The sequence below is a fragment of the Cinclus cinclus genome, chromosome 3, assembly GCF_963662255.1.
Source record: "Cinclus cinclus chromosome 3, bCinCin1.1, whole genome shotgun sequence".
NCBI lineage: Eukaryota > Metazoa > Chordata > Aves > Passeriformes > Cinclidae > Cinclus > Cinclus cinclus.
In genome coordinates, this window is record NC_085048.1 from 99,115,360 (window position 1) to 99,132,052 (window position 16,693).

Genomic DNA, 16,693 nt, shown 5'->3' on the forward strand with positions numbered 1-16,693 from the left:
TGTTCAATTACTGGGCATGAAGAGACTTCAGCAACAGATTGGAAGTTAAAAAGAGTAAGCAGATTGTTTGTAACGAGTTTCAAAGTCACCAAGATTTGAAAACAGTATGTTTTCTAGCCTTAATATAATAGAAAATAATCAGGATAATTAAGTGTAAATTTAATTTTAAAGGATAAAAAAGAAAATGTTAGTAAGAAAGTTAAGATGCTTAATTAAAAAAAAAAAAAAAAAGAGAAAATTTTTAGAAATATTTGAGTATATCTGATCTTCTTCCAATGCACGTTGCTTCTTTTAATTTATTAGAAAAACTTCTTAGGGTAACTCAAGCATAAACCATGTTTCTGATCACTCCAAGTGAACCAAGAGAAATTGAGAATGTGGATGTGTTCTAACAGAAGTAAAGGTAAAGCTTAATCAAACTATGTACCACTCAATTGTTGCTGTAGTGTTATGGCAGGGACCTTCAATGATACTGTCACAAAATTCAAAACTGAGTTTTCAATAGAATCAGGTGGATTCTTAAATGGTTCATACTACAATGTTCATAGGACAAAAACTCATCAAGTCAGTATGTTACAGGCAATCACCAAGTATAGATCATATACCTTAGGCATTGTATCTAAGTCCAAAAGTCTATTCAGTAGCTACTGCCTGGAGTAGAATCTGTGATCAGTTGTCCAATCGTCAATGGTAGAGGAGATTTCAGGTCATGTAGGTCATATTTGAATAAAATGCTCAGATTTACTGAACATCCTTTGGTGCTAATAGGTCAATTGTAATGAAAAAAAGCACTGATAGTCTTCTCACTAGATAGAAGATAATGCCAAGTGCCTTCCAACCAACAGTGTACGACAGTAATAAATATTGAAAGCAGATAAAAATTCTTCCTTTAAGTCTGGATGTCAAGAGGCATTAAAATTTCAGTGATGTGTTTTGTCAACATATTTCTACCTGCAGTGCTAGTATGCTTAGAAGAGAATTATCACCATCTGGAGTGTTACAGAAGTACGAAGCTGTTATCTGTTGTTTTCACCAAAACTTCAAATGAAAGGGTGGTAGCAGGATCCATTTAATCAAATTTACCACCAAGTTCATATTTTTGGTAGCAGCAGATGGGTGGCAGTCTGAAAGATTTACCTAGAAGAGACTCAGGGTAGTTCTGAATATCCTCTTAGGCATTTCAGCATATGCTGGAAGTGAGTGAGTTCCCACACTTTAGCAAGTTACCACTCATTAGGAGAAGCTGTGGTAACTGATCGTGTGCAGATTTAGTCCATTCAGCTGCAAAGTATCAAACACATTAGGTTGTAGAGTTCATATTATGACTAGGTTTTAAAGTTGATCTGGGGGAATGGTTTTCATACTGTAAGTGGAATAGACTAAGAGCACTCTGGTTATCGGATCTATAATACATTAAAAATAGCATGTATATGTATTTATAATACATTTACTTTTCATTGTTGATCTATGCACTCTTACAGAGGTAGACTGTGGTGAGTCACTGGATAACAAAATTATCTTCTCCCCTTTGCCATTGAATTATTGCCAGGACACTAAATTTACTTGGGTTTTGTGCTTTTTCTCCCCCATAAAAATTATAGTATAGGAAGGATTTTCTAAAGCTTTCAGTATTATCTTAACAATACTTCCTTTTAAGTAGAAAACTGCATTTCAAAAACACTTGCTTTTTAGATGCCACTGTAGAACTAGAAAGGTGCAAAGTTTATATATAACTTTTATTTAATTATTATAGTTTGCAAACTGAGACAGGAAAAACAGAACTCTGTTAATTTTTAGTAAGGTGACTAACCTTTCAATCTGAAGAGATTTATTAATAAAAAAATCGCAAGAATTTTGAAAGTTTTTATTCCAAAAATTTGTGCAAGCACAAATTCTGATTTTGCAGTTCAAAAGATGTAGGTTGCCCTCTGTCTCCATGGCCCCCCGTCTGACTCACATACATCCATGCATGTACTGTAGTGAGTGCCATGCTTTATCATTGTGCAGTGAATACCAAGACCAAAAATCTTCTTTCTTTGTTATGCATTCTCACTGCAAAGCAATGTATAACACAAAACTGGCACCATCACCAGTACATCCAGATTCCTTATACCAAATTTTCTTAAAGCCTGATCAGAGGAGATTTAGAAATACGTTGCAGAATTCAGAAATGAGCCCCACCATTGCAAATTATAATTCCATCTGTCTTCTTCCTCTCTTATCCTTTTCTCTCTTCCCCCTTTCCTGTTCTCTTCTTTCTGTCCCTCTCCTTCCACCTCTTCCTCCCCTCCCAGCTGCATCTGGAATATGTAGCTGCTGGTGGCATCAATCAACAATCCCCACCATCATGGTCTTCATGCAGTTTTTTGTTGTTTTCGTTGTTTTGGGTTTTGTTTGTTTGTTTGTTTGTTTTTGTTTTTTGTTGATGTTGTTTGTTTGTTTGTTTTTTAACTGCCACTACTCTTTAAACCAAATACAACCTGGTGGTGCAGCTACTAGTGACAGGCTTTTGTCATTCATCTTTATATGGAGATTCTGGTGTCAACCCATTCTTGTATTTTGGAGGCCTCTATTAAGAATTTCTGAGATCTGTGGTTTTGAGGGTTTCTACCTTGGCAGTGTCAAAACAGCACCAGGGTTAATCAGATTATGTTAAATAGTCAGGCATTAGGAGCAGGTGGTGTCCAAGGCCTCAGCAGGATTTATTTCCATATGGAGTCCTTAAATTTTGTAGCCTGTCTGCAAGTTACTTGGAAACCTCTGTGAAGGGTTTGTTAAAGTACACTTTGTAAAATTCTACTTAGACTGAAAACCAAACCCTCCAGGGATTTACAATTATTTCTTTAAATAATTTAACCTCAGTTTATTTTTTAAAAATATAAATTCTTGAGAAGTTGCAATGGGTTTAGAATTTAAATTTGAACTCTGCTAGAGGAGTTAGAATAATAAAGGGAAATATTATAGTTCTATGAAATAGCAGTGTATGCCACAATGTAAAATTTGAAGAATTTCTGATATTTGTAATATAATTTCCAATTCTAAGTCAAATACTTATTTTTCCTTCTGTCAGTAGTCCTACACCCCCATTAGTCAGAATGATATTTAAGACCACTTATGAGCAAACTCAGATAATCTTGTGACTATAGTAGCTCAACTATTATAATCTCCTTTTTTTCCACTTAAAGATTATTAAGCTGGTTAGTTTTCTGTGAGTTTGCTTTATTTCTTCTTACATTCATAGCTGTAGTTTGTTAGGAATTTTCTGCTAAAAAATCCAGCAAATTAGAAACTTCTGAGAGAGATGTAAATGTGCCGTAATGTGCTAATTTTGGTGAACATTCAGAAGGAAAAGAAATTAAGGCTTTTGTAAATAGCTCAGCAGAGAAAGAGTCTGTCCATGTGATACTGGAGCTTGCATCTGAAAAAAAAAAACAAAATTTAAACTATGAAGTGCAAACTAAAATCAAGATTTCAATGAAGTACTGCACCATTTCTCTGAAGGGCAGAAAAATATTGGTCCACAACTTACAGAAATATGCAGGAGGAAAAGACCTTGAGAGAAATACAGGAAACCTATGGAGGATTGATTGGCTGCACTAAAGATAAAATGGGCTAAGGCTTCTGGCATGTCAAATTAGGAAGCCTTTGGATCAAATAATTGAAATAAAAAATGCTTGAAAGTCAGCAAGTACTTAATTCTCCTCAGGTACATTAATTACACAAAAAAATTGCTTAGCAACAATAGATACAGCCAAAATCAATAAATTTAATGTAGGAAATACTTACAACAGCCAACAGCTAAATGAAAATAAAAGATCGAGTGTACATATACTTCTGTAGAAATATCAGAATCTAGAAATAATGGAATTAACTGAAAAGCCTGATTTAGATAAGGCTGATGTTACTTTGGGCACCAAAGTAACGACATTTTGTGAAAAATAAATTATAATCTATGGAATAATTCAAATATTGTGGAGTAAAGAACTTATAAATACTAAAATTAACCATAAAGAATGGTTCCAAAATATGAAGAGATGAAGAAATGAAGAAAGCATGGAGTGAATGCAAAACTTGAAGAATTTCCAATCCACAAGAACTACAGGGTTTAAATGACTTTGAGCACCCAGGGACAGGTCAGAGGAGAGTAACAGCAGTAATACAAGAATGTTTCCAGTTACCAATCACTCTACTAGGACCAGAGTGGACAGAATTCTCAAAAACAGAATCTATGCTGATAAAAAGGGATTTTGACCATTGCCACGTAAATTCGCTATATTTTAAAAGATGGCTTCTCAGAGAAACAGGCCAAAATGAAAACACATGGGCAGTATTTAGAAAGATAATGCTTCTTTCTGGAAGGGGCCAGATGATACGCACATTTAAAATAGGAAAAGAAAGAATTCACCACAACAATGTTTCTCTTCACAAAGGAAAATTAAGCAGTTGGCTGAAATATCTGTTCAAAAGGCTGGAAGGGTTGTGGCAGCACATTAATATAAAGATGAGAGTGAATTTTCAGAATAAATGTGTTCCCTACACAAACAGAAGAAGGGAAAGGAAGTAGAGGAAAAAACTGGTATCTTTAACAGAACAGAAGAGAAAGATATGGAAATATTAGATTTTATTATAAGAGATGGGTCCAACTGAAAGGAAAAAATAAAAGGTATACCAGAAAGTTAAAACTTTGACCTGGCAATTCTTTGACAAGGTGAGGAAAAACTTACTACAGGAAACAAAAAAAATGAAGCATCAAACCCTATGAATAAAATGTCTTTTTCAAATAAAATGGCCATTACAAAATTTATACAGTTGAAAAATGGTTAGGAAATTAAAGGATTACTCTTAGAAACTGGTCATTACTAGTTTAGGGAAGTTACCATTGACATTTCTGGTGGAATTGAATCTGACAAATTATTTAAATTTAGACATAAATAGCAAAAGTTTGAGAGTAGTAACTAATGAACATCCTGGAGGGTATACTCACGAAGCTAATAAAATTTTCCTCGACCTATAAGATTTTGTGTGGTTTCTATTGCTTTCAAATCAGACTCAGAACCTGAAGATCAGACAATTGTAGATGCAGTGCAGTGTGACTTTTTTATTTTATTTTTTTATGTTTTGGGAGTAAGAGAGACTTCTGAAAAGCAATAGATCAGAAAATAAATCTGATTTATCTACTGGATAAACTGGAAACAGATGTAATGAAACCCACGGATATAAGAAATATGAACAAATATGATGCAATGGTTGTACAGTCAGCAATACTTTTGCAAGAATGAAGTCATGTCTATGAAATTTTATTAGGCTTCTTCAACTTGCAGTTGGAGAATGGAATAAACATGACGTGTCTGTTCTGAGGAATTAGGATATTCAAAAATGTTTTTAACATGATGCCTCCCTAAAGCTAAAATGAATTAATAGAAGTAAAGATGAAATCAAGAATTAATAACCAAATAAAAGAGAGAGGGAAAAGTTGAGCAACACATGGTGGGCTCAAGTAATCAATGAAATCTGAAAGCACCAGTGATGGATCATTTCATATTTCTTTACTCTTTCATGTCTTCCTTAGTAATTTGAAAGTGGATGAGAACAGTGAAATTATATTATAGGATTAAGATAACATTCTAGGCAGCAAAAATCAAAACTGATTATTAAGACTTGCAGAAAGATCTCTATTACTAAATGATGGTGATTTCAATGCAGGAATAGTTGTACCTACAAAAATAAAATTATGACCATATTTTCCAGTATGTAGATCAGACCCACTCCTCAGTGAACTCTTATGCCTTCCTGGGCCCTGGGGTGAAGAATGTGAAGAGAAAGCTTCCTGTCCTGGTAAGGCCCTCAAGTTATTTTCCATTATAGATTTTAAAGGTAGGCAGAAATTTGTGGGGTTTTGACCACGGCTCAGTTTACATGCCACCACAGGTCTGCTGTCAGCTGATGGGGGTCACCCCTTCCAAAGATGGAAAAAGGATTTTTGCGCAGACATTAATTAGCAAGGCTCAGTGGCAGAGGTTTAAAGGATAGGAAAGGGGTAAAATCAGTCTCAGTAGGAATGAACCTGGGGGCAGCTTGCTGATGTTTGTGGGATAATTTGCTAACAAGGTCTGTTGGTCTTCTGTCTCAGTGATCTCAAAGGTCTTTTCTCACCTAAATGAAGAATGTAACTCCAGATGCACCCATTTCTTGAGCACTGAGTCCAGAGCATGTGTGGTCATGAAATTATAGAAACAGAATGGCTTGAGTTGAAAGGGACCTTAAAGATCATCTAGCTTCAATCCCACTGCCATGGGCAGGGACATTTTCGATTAGATCAGGCTGCTCCGAGCTCCATACAATCTGGCCCTGAACACTTCCAATAACAGGGCATCCACAACTTTCCTGGACAGCCTGTTCCACCACTCTCACAGTAAAGAAAGATATAGGATCCTCATGGATTTTCCAGGAGTTTTTATCTTCAAAGACCCAACCCTGCTTAATGCATGTGAGCTGACAGGAATGCAGCCTGATTTGTCACACTCATGTAAAAAGTTTATGGAAATGGTGAACCTGATTTATTTGAAATTTGAAGCTCAAATGGACTCTGGAGTGGAGCTATTCTTTGTCAAGTTTCAGTGCACAGACAGATTATAAAGCTGAGCTCTGAATTAGTAAAAATAGAATTTGCAAATGAAGTGCTGACACAAGTCTCAAGCATAAGTAAGATGAACACTATCATGTATGAATGAGCCTTTCTCTCTTTCACAGTAGCTTGCCATGCAATATGCAAATCACTTGGTTTAATGAGCAGCTTCATTTAAAAAAAAAAGAATTTGTGTGTTTAAACACTCACAGACAGTTATTAATGTTTTAATTTTACAAACTGAACTAGGATCCATAAAATTAAATCCAATAAAACTCTAAAAATAATTACAAAGGAGCCAGCTAAATGTAAATGATCATAGGTTTGTTGCCTGCTCCTGGGTCAGGGCTTCAAAATTCAGGAAGCCAAAAGGAATGTGTCTTGCAGGGAGTAAACAATAAAAACATTCATACAAAAATATATCAAAATAACTTAATTTTGGTTAATAAATCTATTATAAATAAGCTCAAAATGACTGAATTGTGGCATATAGGGATAAGGTAAGATATACACTAGTTATACATACATAGAAGGATTAAAGTTATATAATACCTACCATGTAACCGCTTTGGAGGAATGAATACAACTTCACACAGCTTTAAAGGAAGAGAATCTCAGATGAGCAGCTTTGAATAAAATAGGCACACACAATATTGAGGGTCTAAACTCATTATAGAGCTACTTATATACAAAATATAAAATACCTGAATAGATCTAAATAAAAAAAGCAAGCTCCCATGTATTTGCCTGGAGACACTGAATGATATCTGTCCTGCTAGAGTAGAGTATTTTCCATGTGTTTCCATACATGATTGCATCAGGGATGCATCCAGGCACATATGTGTGATAAACTACACCCTTCCTACCAGATCTAGCACCCTGTATACATCTCTGATCTTAAGCAAACTGGCTTGGTTTAAGACAATTGGAGGGCAACACTCCAGAATGAGTTCTCCCCTTTTATTTAAAGCAATCCTGCCCACCAATAAGAAGAGAATGTGAGTAGATATAAGTGAAAAAACAACAGTGTACTTAAAAAAATAGAAATAGAAACTCCTGGTCAACAAGCCAGATCAGCTCCACCCCTTCCTGGGACTGCCATGGCATTACTGCCCCAGCTAAAACACCACTTCAGGCATTCTTTGTCACCTCCTTGGGCTCCATCCTATGTATATTTATTGTACACATAAAGAAATTATTTATTAATATTTCAATGCCCTTTACCAAAAGAAAAAAAAAAAAAAAGAGCCAGAAACAAACAAAGAAAAACAAGACAGAGAGTTTGTAAGGTGCCAGTGGACCCCTGCTAGAAGCTGGGGTTAAGTACTTGTTATCTTGCAAAAACATTATCCTCATTCTACTAATGACAATTACATGAAAATGAAGGAAGAAATTAATGTCATGCACAAAGAAGAGGTGGAATAACAGTCTGCTTGGGGAAAGTTTTGGAGGTGGTACCTTTTATACCCTACAGAAGCCCACTATAATAAAACACACAAAGATTTGAATTGAATAGTTTAATAGATTGAGCATTAATTCAGGAGGGGGGTAAAAAAGGAGGAGTCTTTTCATTATCACAAAAAAATTCAAATTATTCAGAACTTATTTTAGTAGAAGAGTTTGGGTGCATCATGTAGGTCATAAAATAGCCAAAAAACCCTCCGCAATGCTGCTTCCTATTTCAAATTTAATATAAGATATGATGCAATTAATACAATGCAGCACACCTTTATCACTCTATTTTTCTCTGCATTTCTATTTCTTTTTAACCTTTTCCAAGCTTGTTTTCCCCAATTTGGTTCTGCCTATTTGCCTGTCAATCATCCAGCCACACCAATTTTGATATGAGTCAATATTTGAAACTGATAACATATCTCTAATATTTTTACTTGTTTAGAATCTAAACGGTCACATTATCCACAATGTTCCCATTATGGATCTAAAGACTGTGGCTGAAAAATAATAAAAAAAATAACATTCTAGTATAAGACTTTCATGCTTGCAAAAGAAAAATGAACATGATGGAGAAACAGAGACAGATGTCAGAGTTTAAGAATAACAACTGTCGTTTCATGCTGGGCTGGTGGCTGGATGTAAGGAACAGAAGTGAGGCTGACAGAAAGAAAGACTGAGTTACTAGATAAAAAATTTTAGAGGTTTTGGTAAAAATACGTATTAAGAACAACTTGGCCTGCCCTGTCCTACAGATGCAATAGGAAGAACCACTAAATAAGTCTGGGACAGGGGAGAATAAGTTTGACAGCAAAAACACAGACAAAACAGCCAATGCAGAATTGTGAAAGCAAAGATGGTTGAGGAGAGCAGAGCAGATGGAGCAAGAAACAAATAAGAAAGGTTTTCCTTGCTTCTTGCTTTTTAGACCCAATAATGGAATCTCATCTTCAAGGAAGGGTTTTTTTCAGACAGTTGGAACAAATTTTTCAGGTACCTTGATGTGAGAAAGCAGAAAAAATGTGCATTGGCAAGGGGAATCTAATAGATTTTAAACAAAGTTCTCTATGTTCTAGAAAACCTCTTTGGTCAGATGGCTGGAACTAAAGAAAGTATAAAATAAAGTATAGAGGAAAGAAGGAAAACTACAGCATGTTGGGAATGGATAATAGTCCTCAACTTGGTTATATTAGTTTCTGATTTATTTTATGGTTAAAATTAAAGTCATATTCTAATGAAGGTGATCCCTCTAATCTAGTGAAGAGAGAAGTAGTGATCTAATGATCAAATCATGACCTTGGGTTTACTGCACCACTGGATCCATCTCTGTGGCTGCTTGGAATCTAATGGCAAGTTCAAAGCCTGAACTATACCACTGATGCTCTGCTTTTGGTCAATATTTTCTAAGTCAATACAGCTCTGTTTATCTGTATTTTAGTATTAATATTTTAAAATAACTTGATCATCTCTGAAGTTATCTTAAATGAAAGTTGGCACTTGGAACCCTATGTCTTATTTAATTTCAAAACAAATCACTAATATAATTTATAAACATATACATTTTGCAACTTTTTTTTTTTCTAATTCAGGTAATTGTTTTCCTAACATGAAGATATAGTGAAATGTCTGTGTGCTTTTAGAAGTGTATCAATCTACCAGTTTCAGATTTATCAGATAGAAACAAATTGACCTCTGCTGTTAGTGAACAATGATAATTGGAATAGATTTTCCTCCCCCTCATTAAAATGAAGCCAAATAAATTGTAGACACTCTGAATGGAAACGTGGTAAGCAAAAGGCTTTAGTGATATTGCTACTCTAAAATATTGAGGAGCTCCCCTGGGCTGCATTTCTTTAGGGTATTTAAGAAGCACAGCGCAACAGAAGTTTAGAAAATCAAACATAGCCTATAAGCTAGTCAACAGAGACGAGAATCAAAAACATTTGTGAATACCCAAACCCCTGCACATATGTAGAAACAGATGATTAGGGTGTTGTATCTGTCAATTGGAAGTGGTTAAATGTTCAGCTGCACTGCCTTTTGAGTAAATCTCTTTTTGTAGCCCAGGTTTTAGATTTCCCCTGATTTTACAGGATGGTGCCTTGATGCTTCTAAATGCTCTGGTTGGTTAATAAGAATAATTCCATTCTTTCATCTCTGTTGCTACATTAAAATGTTCCCCTTCCAGGACATTCAGATGATCTTCTGTAATCTTTGCAGTTATTATTTCATGCCTCATTGTTAGCGAGAAAATTTTTCAAATAGTTGCTTCAACAATTTACAAGTCATGTCATGGATATTATGAAAAATAGGCTGTAGGACAAATAAAAAATGAATAGACATTTTTTCTGAAAAGAAATACTGCAGTTTCTCATTTAAAATTGACTGATTTGGGGAGCTGAGAAGCAGTGAATAAGTTGATTTGAAGACTGGTGTGAAAAACTGCACAAAAAAGACTGGTGTGCAAAACTGGACGTTATCACTAAAAAATGAGAGGTTTACTACAATTTGCTTATTAGAGGGTATTAAATGAGTATTTTGTCACATAAAATGTATTTCAAAAAGACAAAATTGGGACATATCCTTTTCAGAGGTGATGAAGAAGAGGATAAATCCAACACAGTGTTTTCATTAGGAATGGCTCACAAGTCCAATGTATTTACAGGATGCTTATTTGATTCAATAAAATGTCAGACAAAATCAAGTTTTCAAGCAAAAAATATCCTTTTAACAAAGCAAAATTACCTAATTAAACCTTTTTCTTTTAAATTTCCATTTTAGCACATATGTTCTGTAAAGTCAGAAAACCTCTTCCACAGTGCAACATTTAATCTAATGTGATTGACTGCTTTTCAGTTCCTAGGAATTTCAAGGAAAAATATATCACTGCAAAGAAAGATTGACTACTTTTTCTCTTTTTATCTACCTATATATTAACAATATTTATAGAGAGAAAATTCTGAATAAGAAAAATACCTTCCCTCTTATGTAATTAAAAAACTCCAATCGAACAGATTGACTGTATTTCTTTTCGTAAGCCCATTATTTTCAGGTGGTCAGATACAGAAAATTATGTATTTAACTATAAATCAAGTTGTTCCTTTTTACTAGAAGATATTAAAGTCTGAATATTAATGATGTTAATTTCCAAGGATAAAAACAATGAAGATATTAGAATAGCTGTGAGGGGTAAAGTTTTGTCTAATGAAATATGAGTTTTGAAAGTCAGGAAAGTTATGTAAGGTTATAGCTGCTGTAATAATGCCTTATTGTGCTGAGTTTTATAGGGAAAATTATTGTGTATTATTTGGATTTTGACCAGTAGACTTCTAAATACCAAGCACTATTATTCAAGGAAATGAAAATATTGGATTAGGAGTTAACTCATTATGTCAATATTAAGAGAAGTCTTGCAATGTATCTCAAAGTTAAAATGTTCAGTACTGTAAAGCTAGAACACCATCTGTCTCTACATTGCCCAGGTGAGTATCTAAGAAATACTTGTCCTGAATTATTTGCTGAAGTAGCTGAAAGATGCAGCTCTTCTCTTTCATGAAAGATGTTCAGTGAAAAATACCTCAGTGACTGGGGGAATAATGAAGGAAGAAGGTGATTTTTTAATGTTGTTTTATTCATGTGAGTTTGATAATACTTCTGTTCACTCCAGAATGAGAACACTAGTAGCTTCTTAATCTTTCCTGGCAGACATTTGACCTTGTTCCTGTGAATCTGAAAGAACATGATTAACTTCATGTGTGTAGAAGCGGACTGAGGAAACTGTTTGAACAGAATGGTAAACAAGGGACTTTGAGCAAATTTGGAGAAACAGAGTGGAGTTTCTTCCACTAACAGATGGCTTTGCAGCAGGTAGCAGAAGAAGATAATGAGTAATTGAATGCAATGAATAAGCTGTCTTGGACAGGCTGTGTTTTCTATTCAGCTTCCTGCTTCCTTTCTCCTTCTCCCTTCTATAGGGACTCAACCACTAACCTACATACTGGTGAAGCCCTCATCCCTAAAACAATTCCATGTGAAAAAAGAGATTGCAGCAGCATAAGTATGATGTGCTAATTTGGAATAAGAAGGTTTCTAATCTGGAGTGAATGCATTAATACACTATTTGAGAAAACCAAGTTTTCCTGAGATGACATAGTTTGAGATCCCTGCCAGAAACACTACAAAGAAAAAGAAACAGATTGGTGATTTGATAACCAACTGCTAAGGAGAGGTAGGAGGCCTTCTTCCCAGCTAGGAATTTTCATTTTTGTCATAGATTTGATGAATCATATAATGAGATAGCTGTTTTGGAAGGACAAAAGACAGAAGTGCAGGGAATATATTTAGTGAACATTATTTGGCATGAAGAAGCAGGTATTAAGGGAAGTTATTCAAGCATGTTATAGAAGCAAGAAGTCATCAAGAGTTCTGTAATACAAATAGTGAAAAAATCTTTTTAAAACTAAAATAGAGAGTGGTCTACACTTATGTAGTGGAAATCATAAAAGCAATTTTGTCCAAAATAGAAAGTCATTTTACAGAACTTTATTTTGGAAATCTACTATAAGTTATGGAATCTCAGAAAACTGCACACTACAGAAAGATCTTTGAAAGTTACAGCTGAAGGGGATAAAAATATGAACTGTCCTTGCAGAAGCCCTTATGGTTTCATAAAGAAGAAACAATGGCAGAAAATACATGAGTTGAACTTTTGTATTGTATTGGTCTGTGCATATTTTGTCATTTCTCAAGAAAAACAACTGGGAGTGCAAGTCAACCTGTTCTCATAGGGGAACACTGATTTCGGTGTCAGGCAAGCAGAAGTATCCTACAGAACATTAAATAAAAAATCCTGTATAAATACAGGCTCACAAAATTGTTAAGAATGTTTCTGATTGCTTTATCAGTGTTAAATAATAAAAAAAGAGTAGAAACTCTGAGTGAAGTGAAATATTATATATAGCTGGTATTATCAAAGAGAATAACTGAAGAGATTCACATACCTAGAATAATGTAAACTGATTTTCCTCAGTCTGAAAATTAGAATACTTATTTGTGTGTGTCTGAGAAAGAGACCTTCTCTATTAGAGAAGTCATGATCTGATGTAAGGCTACTGAAACCTCAGAAGTACTAGATCTTGAATGCCTGCAAATCAATTTATTAATGAGCACGGTTCAACAAGAAATGCAGAAAGGAGTCTGTTCTATACTAGTCAAATCAAATTAGAGAAAAGGATAAGATACCTTTTTAAAACATCATTTTAATGTTAATAGGGGCAGGTATAATTTACAGATATAAACTGGAGAATGCCTATAATAACTATTGTAAGAGGACTAGGTTTAAAGAATTGTAGTATTTCAAGACTAAGAAAACTTCTGAAAGAGAAATTGAGAGGGAAAAATTCCATGGGAATGTGAATAAATATTGAGAATGCTTGGTGCAACACAGCTCTACAGCCCAGGATAAATGCTCTAGATAGATTACTTCATTCTTACATCATACTTAGAACTAGCACGTGTGAAAAGTCATGCAGAAGTGAAGTCTTTTCTCTGAAGTACCAGTTTGAAGTTCAAGACTTGTGTTACTTTCCTCTTTGCATGGGTATTCTTCTTTTGTGTGGCCTGGGAAAAGTCTGCGTCTTTCTTCTCTGTACAGCTCAATCCACTGAAGAACACAGGTGATGAAATTAAGGCAACAAAGAGCTATTAAAAGCTATCATATGCTTTAAGGGAGGAGGAGATAATAAAAGATCAGTCAGTTAAAATTAGAAATTTGAACCTGTAGAAACAAGAAAGAGGGGAAGAAATGAGGAAAGACAGGGAAGAAATCCCTGTCTCTTAATGCAAATAAATAAAATAGTGGGCGGGGGTTTTTTGGACTTTATTTGGAGCATAATAAATCCCATTGAGTTGTAGGTCAGACACCAGAAGAAGATGATGAACCACTGCATAACAAAGTAGAATAAGGCACAGGTATCCATTAATTAGAAAACTTGTTTTCTCTTTGGGAAGCTATGGAATTACAGGGTTATGTCTGGTAATGTAATTGACAGCGATGAAGCACTTCCTGGTGTATTAGCAATAACAAACAGTAGAAAGCATCTGCTAGGCATACAATTTTTTATGTCAGTAGAGCTAAAGACCTTGTGCTTTCAGGAATGATGTTTCTTAAGCTGAACTGGAACTGTTCTTTCTCCATTCGGAAAGGGACAGGAAATAGATGAGATCTTTTAAAACAAATTTAAATACACTGTGAATCCCGAACACAACACATTTCCCCCACATAAATTTGTCTGAAAATAAACTTTTTTTTCTTTTGACAGATCTGCTGAAATAGATATACTGAGGTAGCCCTAAAAAGCTGATGTGGCTTTTTAAAGAAAAACAAGCAAGACATACATCAGTTTATCAGAAAGGCTTTTAGTAAAACACCTGAAATTAGCAAGAAAAATAACAAAACAAAACAAACAAAAATCCCCGACAATAAAAAAACAATCAAAATCCCAAACCAGTAAAGCACTACAAAACGTAAAAATTATCCCATACAATATATGCAAAATATGTCCTGCAACATAAAGTTATTTTCAGTATTTGAGACTGTTGTTTCAATGGATAAAGGTAACGCTGTATATCTAATATAGTTGTTTACAACATCTGATAGAAAAAAAAATAGTGCCATTCATATAAGGGCCATGGGAAATTAATTAAGTGGTATGTAGTTGACAGATCTTTAAAGCAGTTTTCACTGGTGATGTTTTCTAGCAGAATCTTGAGGAGATGAATTATTTTCTAACTTTATTTAGTATTACTGCAGTAGGCCAAATCACCTTATAAATGTTGTTGCACAGCTAAATTATCAAAGTCAAGGTGTTGTTTGGACTGACAGGCAAATAAGACCACTGAAAGAAAAAAAAAAGGGGTTTTTTAAAATTATATACATAGTAACAAAGAATCCCGGTAGTGCCCACATGAATGAGTATGAGAAGAAAGAAGATACATCGTGGAAGTAACATGGAAATTTGTGTTATTGGAAATGAAAAATAATTTAGCAAAAACTCAATGAGTTTTGTGGCAAATTAGGGTGTAATGTGATCTATGGTTGGATATTAATAATGTTGGAATATGTGCCTGGTTTTGGTACCTAGATTCCCATGATAATGGAGAAAAATTAAATTTCAAAAATAAAGGACTTGTAATTAATGTTGAGTGCTTAGAGAGATGTACAAAATTACACTCTTAAAAAAAAAAGATGTGATTGCACTGTGTTGACACTTGTACATGAAACAAATGTACGACATGCTTCAGCAAAAACAAATGTTTAAAAAAGTTATAATTTTAAACTGAAGCTAGGTAAACTTGAAAAACTAAAGCCAATGAGTATCTATAGCAAACTGAAGATGGAATAATATTTTCCTCAGTTCTTGGTGCCTGTTCTATTATTAAACTCTTATTCTTCTCTTTTTCTTCCTGTTCCAGGAATAGAAATGGTTTGTTTGGGGTTTTGTGTTTTCTTTTCTTTTTCCTGAATTTTCATCTTCTCTGTTATATGCTGCAGTATATTGCCTGATTGCCTCAATCACATTGTGTCTGCTGAAGTAAATAATACATTGTCAAGTCATGTATTATTTAATGCTGAATACATCCTTCACACGTGAATACACTGGTACACATTTACAATTTACCATGGTGCTGGAACCTATATATACCAGATCTTATAATGAAAGAGATGAGATAATTAATTTTGAATTCATTCAAGTTGAAGTTCAAGTGCTGAACTTATTTCAATGGTGACTGAAAAGTTCAAGGTGAACTCAATTAACTGTGTAGAAGAGATTATGAAACGTTTGTAAAGGCAGTGTGTTTTCTGTTGTCTAAATACCAATGCAATCCAGCCAAAGACCAAGTGCTGAAGTATGTTTTGAGACCCTCAGCTGTCTACACTTCTTCTAACAATTATGAGGGATTGGGTTGGAGGTTGTGTTATTCCTTTTTGTAAAATGGGAAATTCTTGTACATTTAAAGCTTAATTCATATCTTAATCCATATCTGTTTCTCCACATTTCATCAGTCATATCATTTCATTGAGGTCAATAATTTCATTGAAGTCATATAAACAGTAAATTTGAAGCTTCAAAGTTGTATACATTTGCATTATAATATAGATCCGGTTAATTTATTCTCTGATAAGCTTCAGATCTGCATTTAATGGCTTATACATGTTACTTCCAGTGTCATTTGCCCACTGGAAACTAGGCCTCACACAGTGGTTTATGGTGGTACCCAAAGGTTTCCTGGGTTTTGCCTTGGCTGAAAATCTGAATTTCACTATTTTGGGTGGTAAAAAGTCTGGTGTTGAGGAGCATTGTCTGAATTTCGTGGTTATAGTTCACTTTGATTTCGAGTAAAAGCCATGTTCCAATTGCCAAGGTGGTAAATTTGCACCTACAACTTCTAATTTCCACTTAATTATTCATTACAGGAGACATTAAGCAAATTGAGAACTAAGAAGTTTGCTTATTAACTTGATCAAAAACTTCAATCCCTTGAAGCAATGATGCCTGCTCTGCATGAGTGAGTTATCCCTGACTAACAAGCTGCATGGGTGATATCTGTACCAGC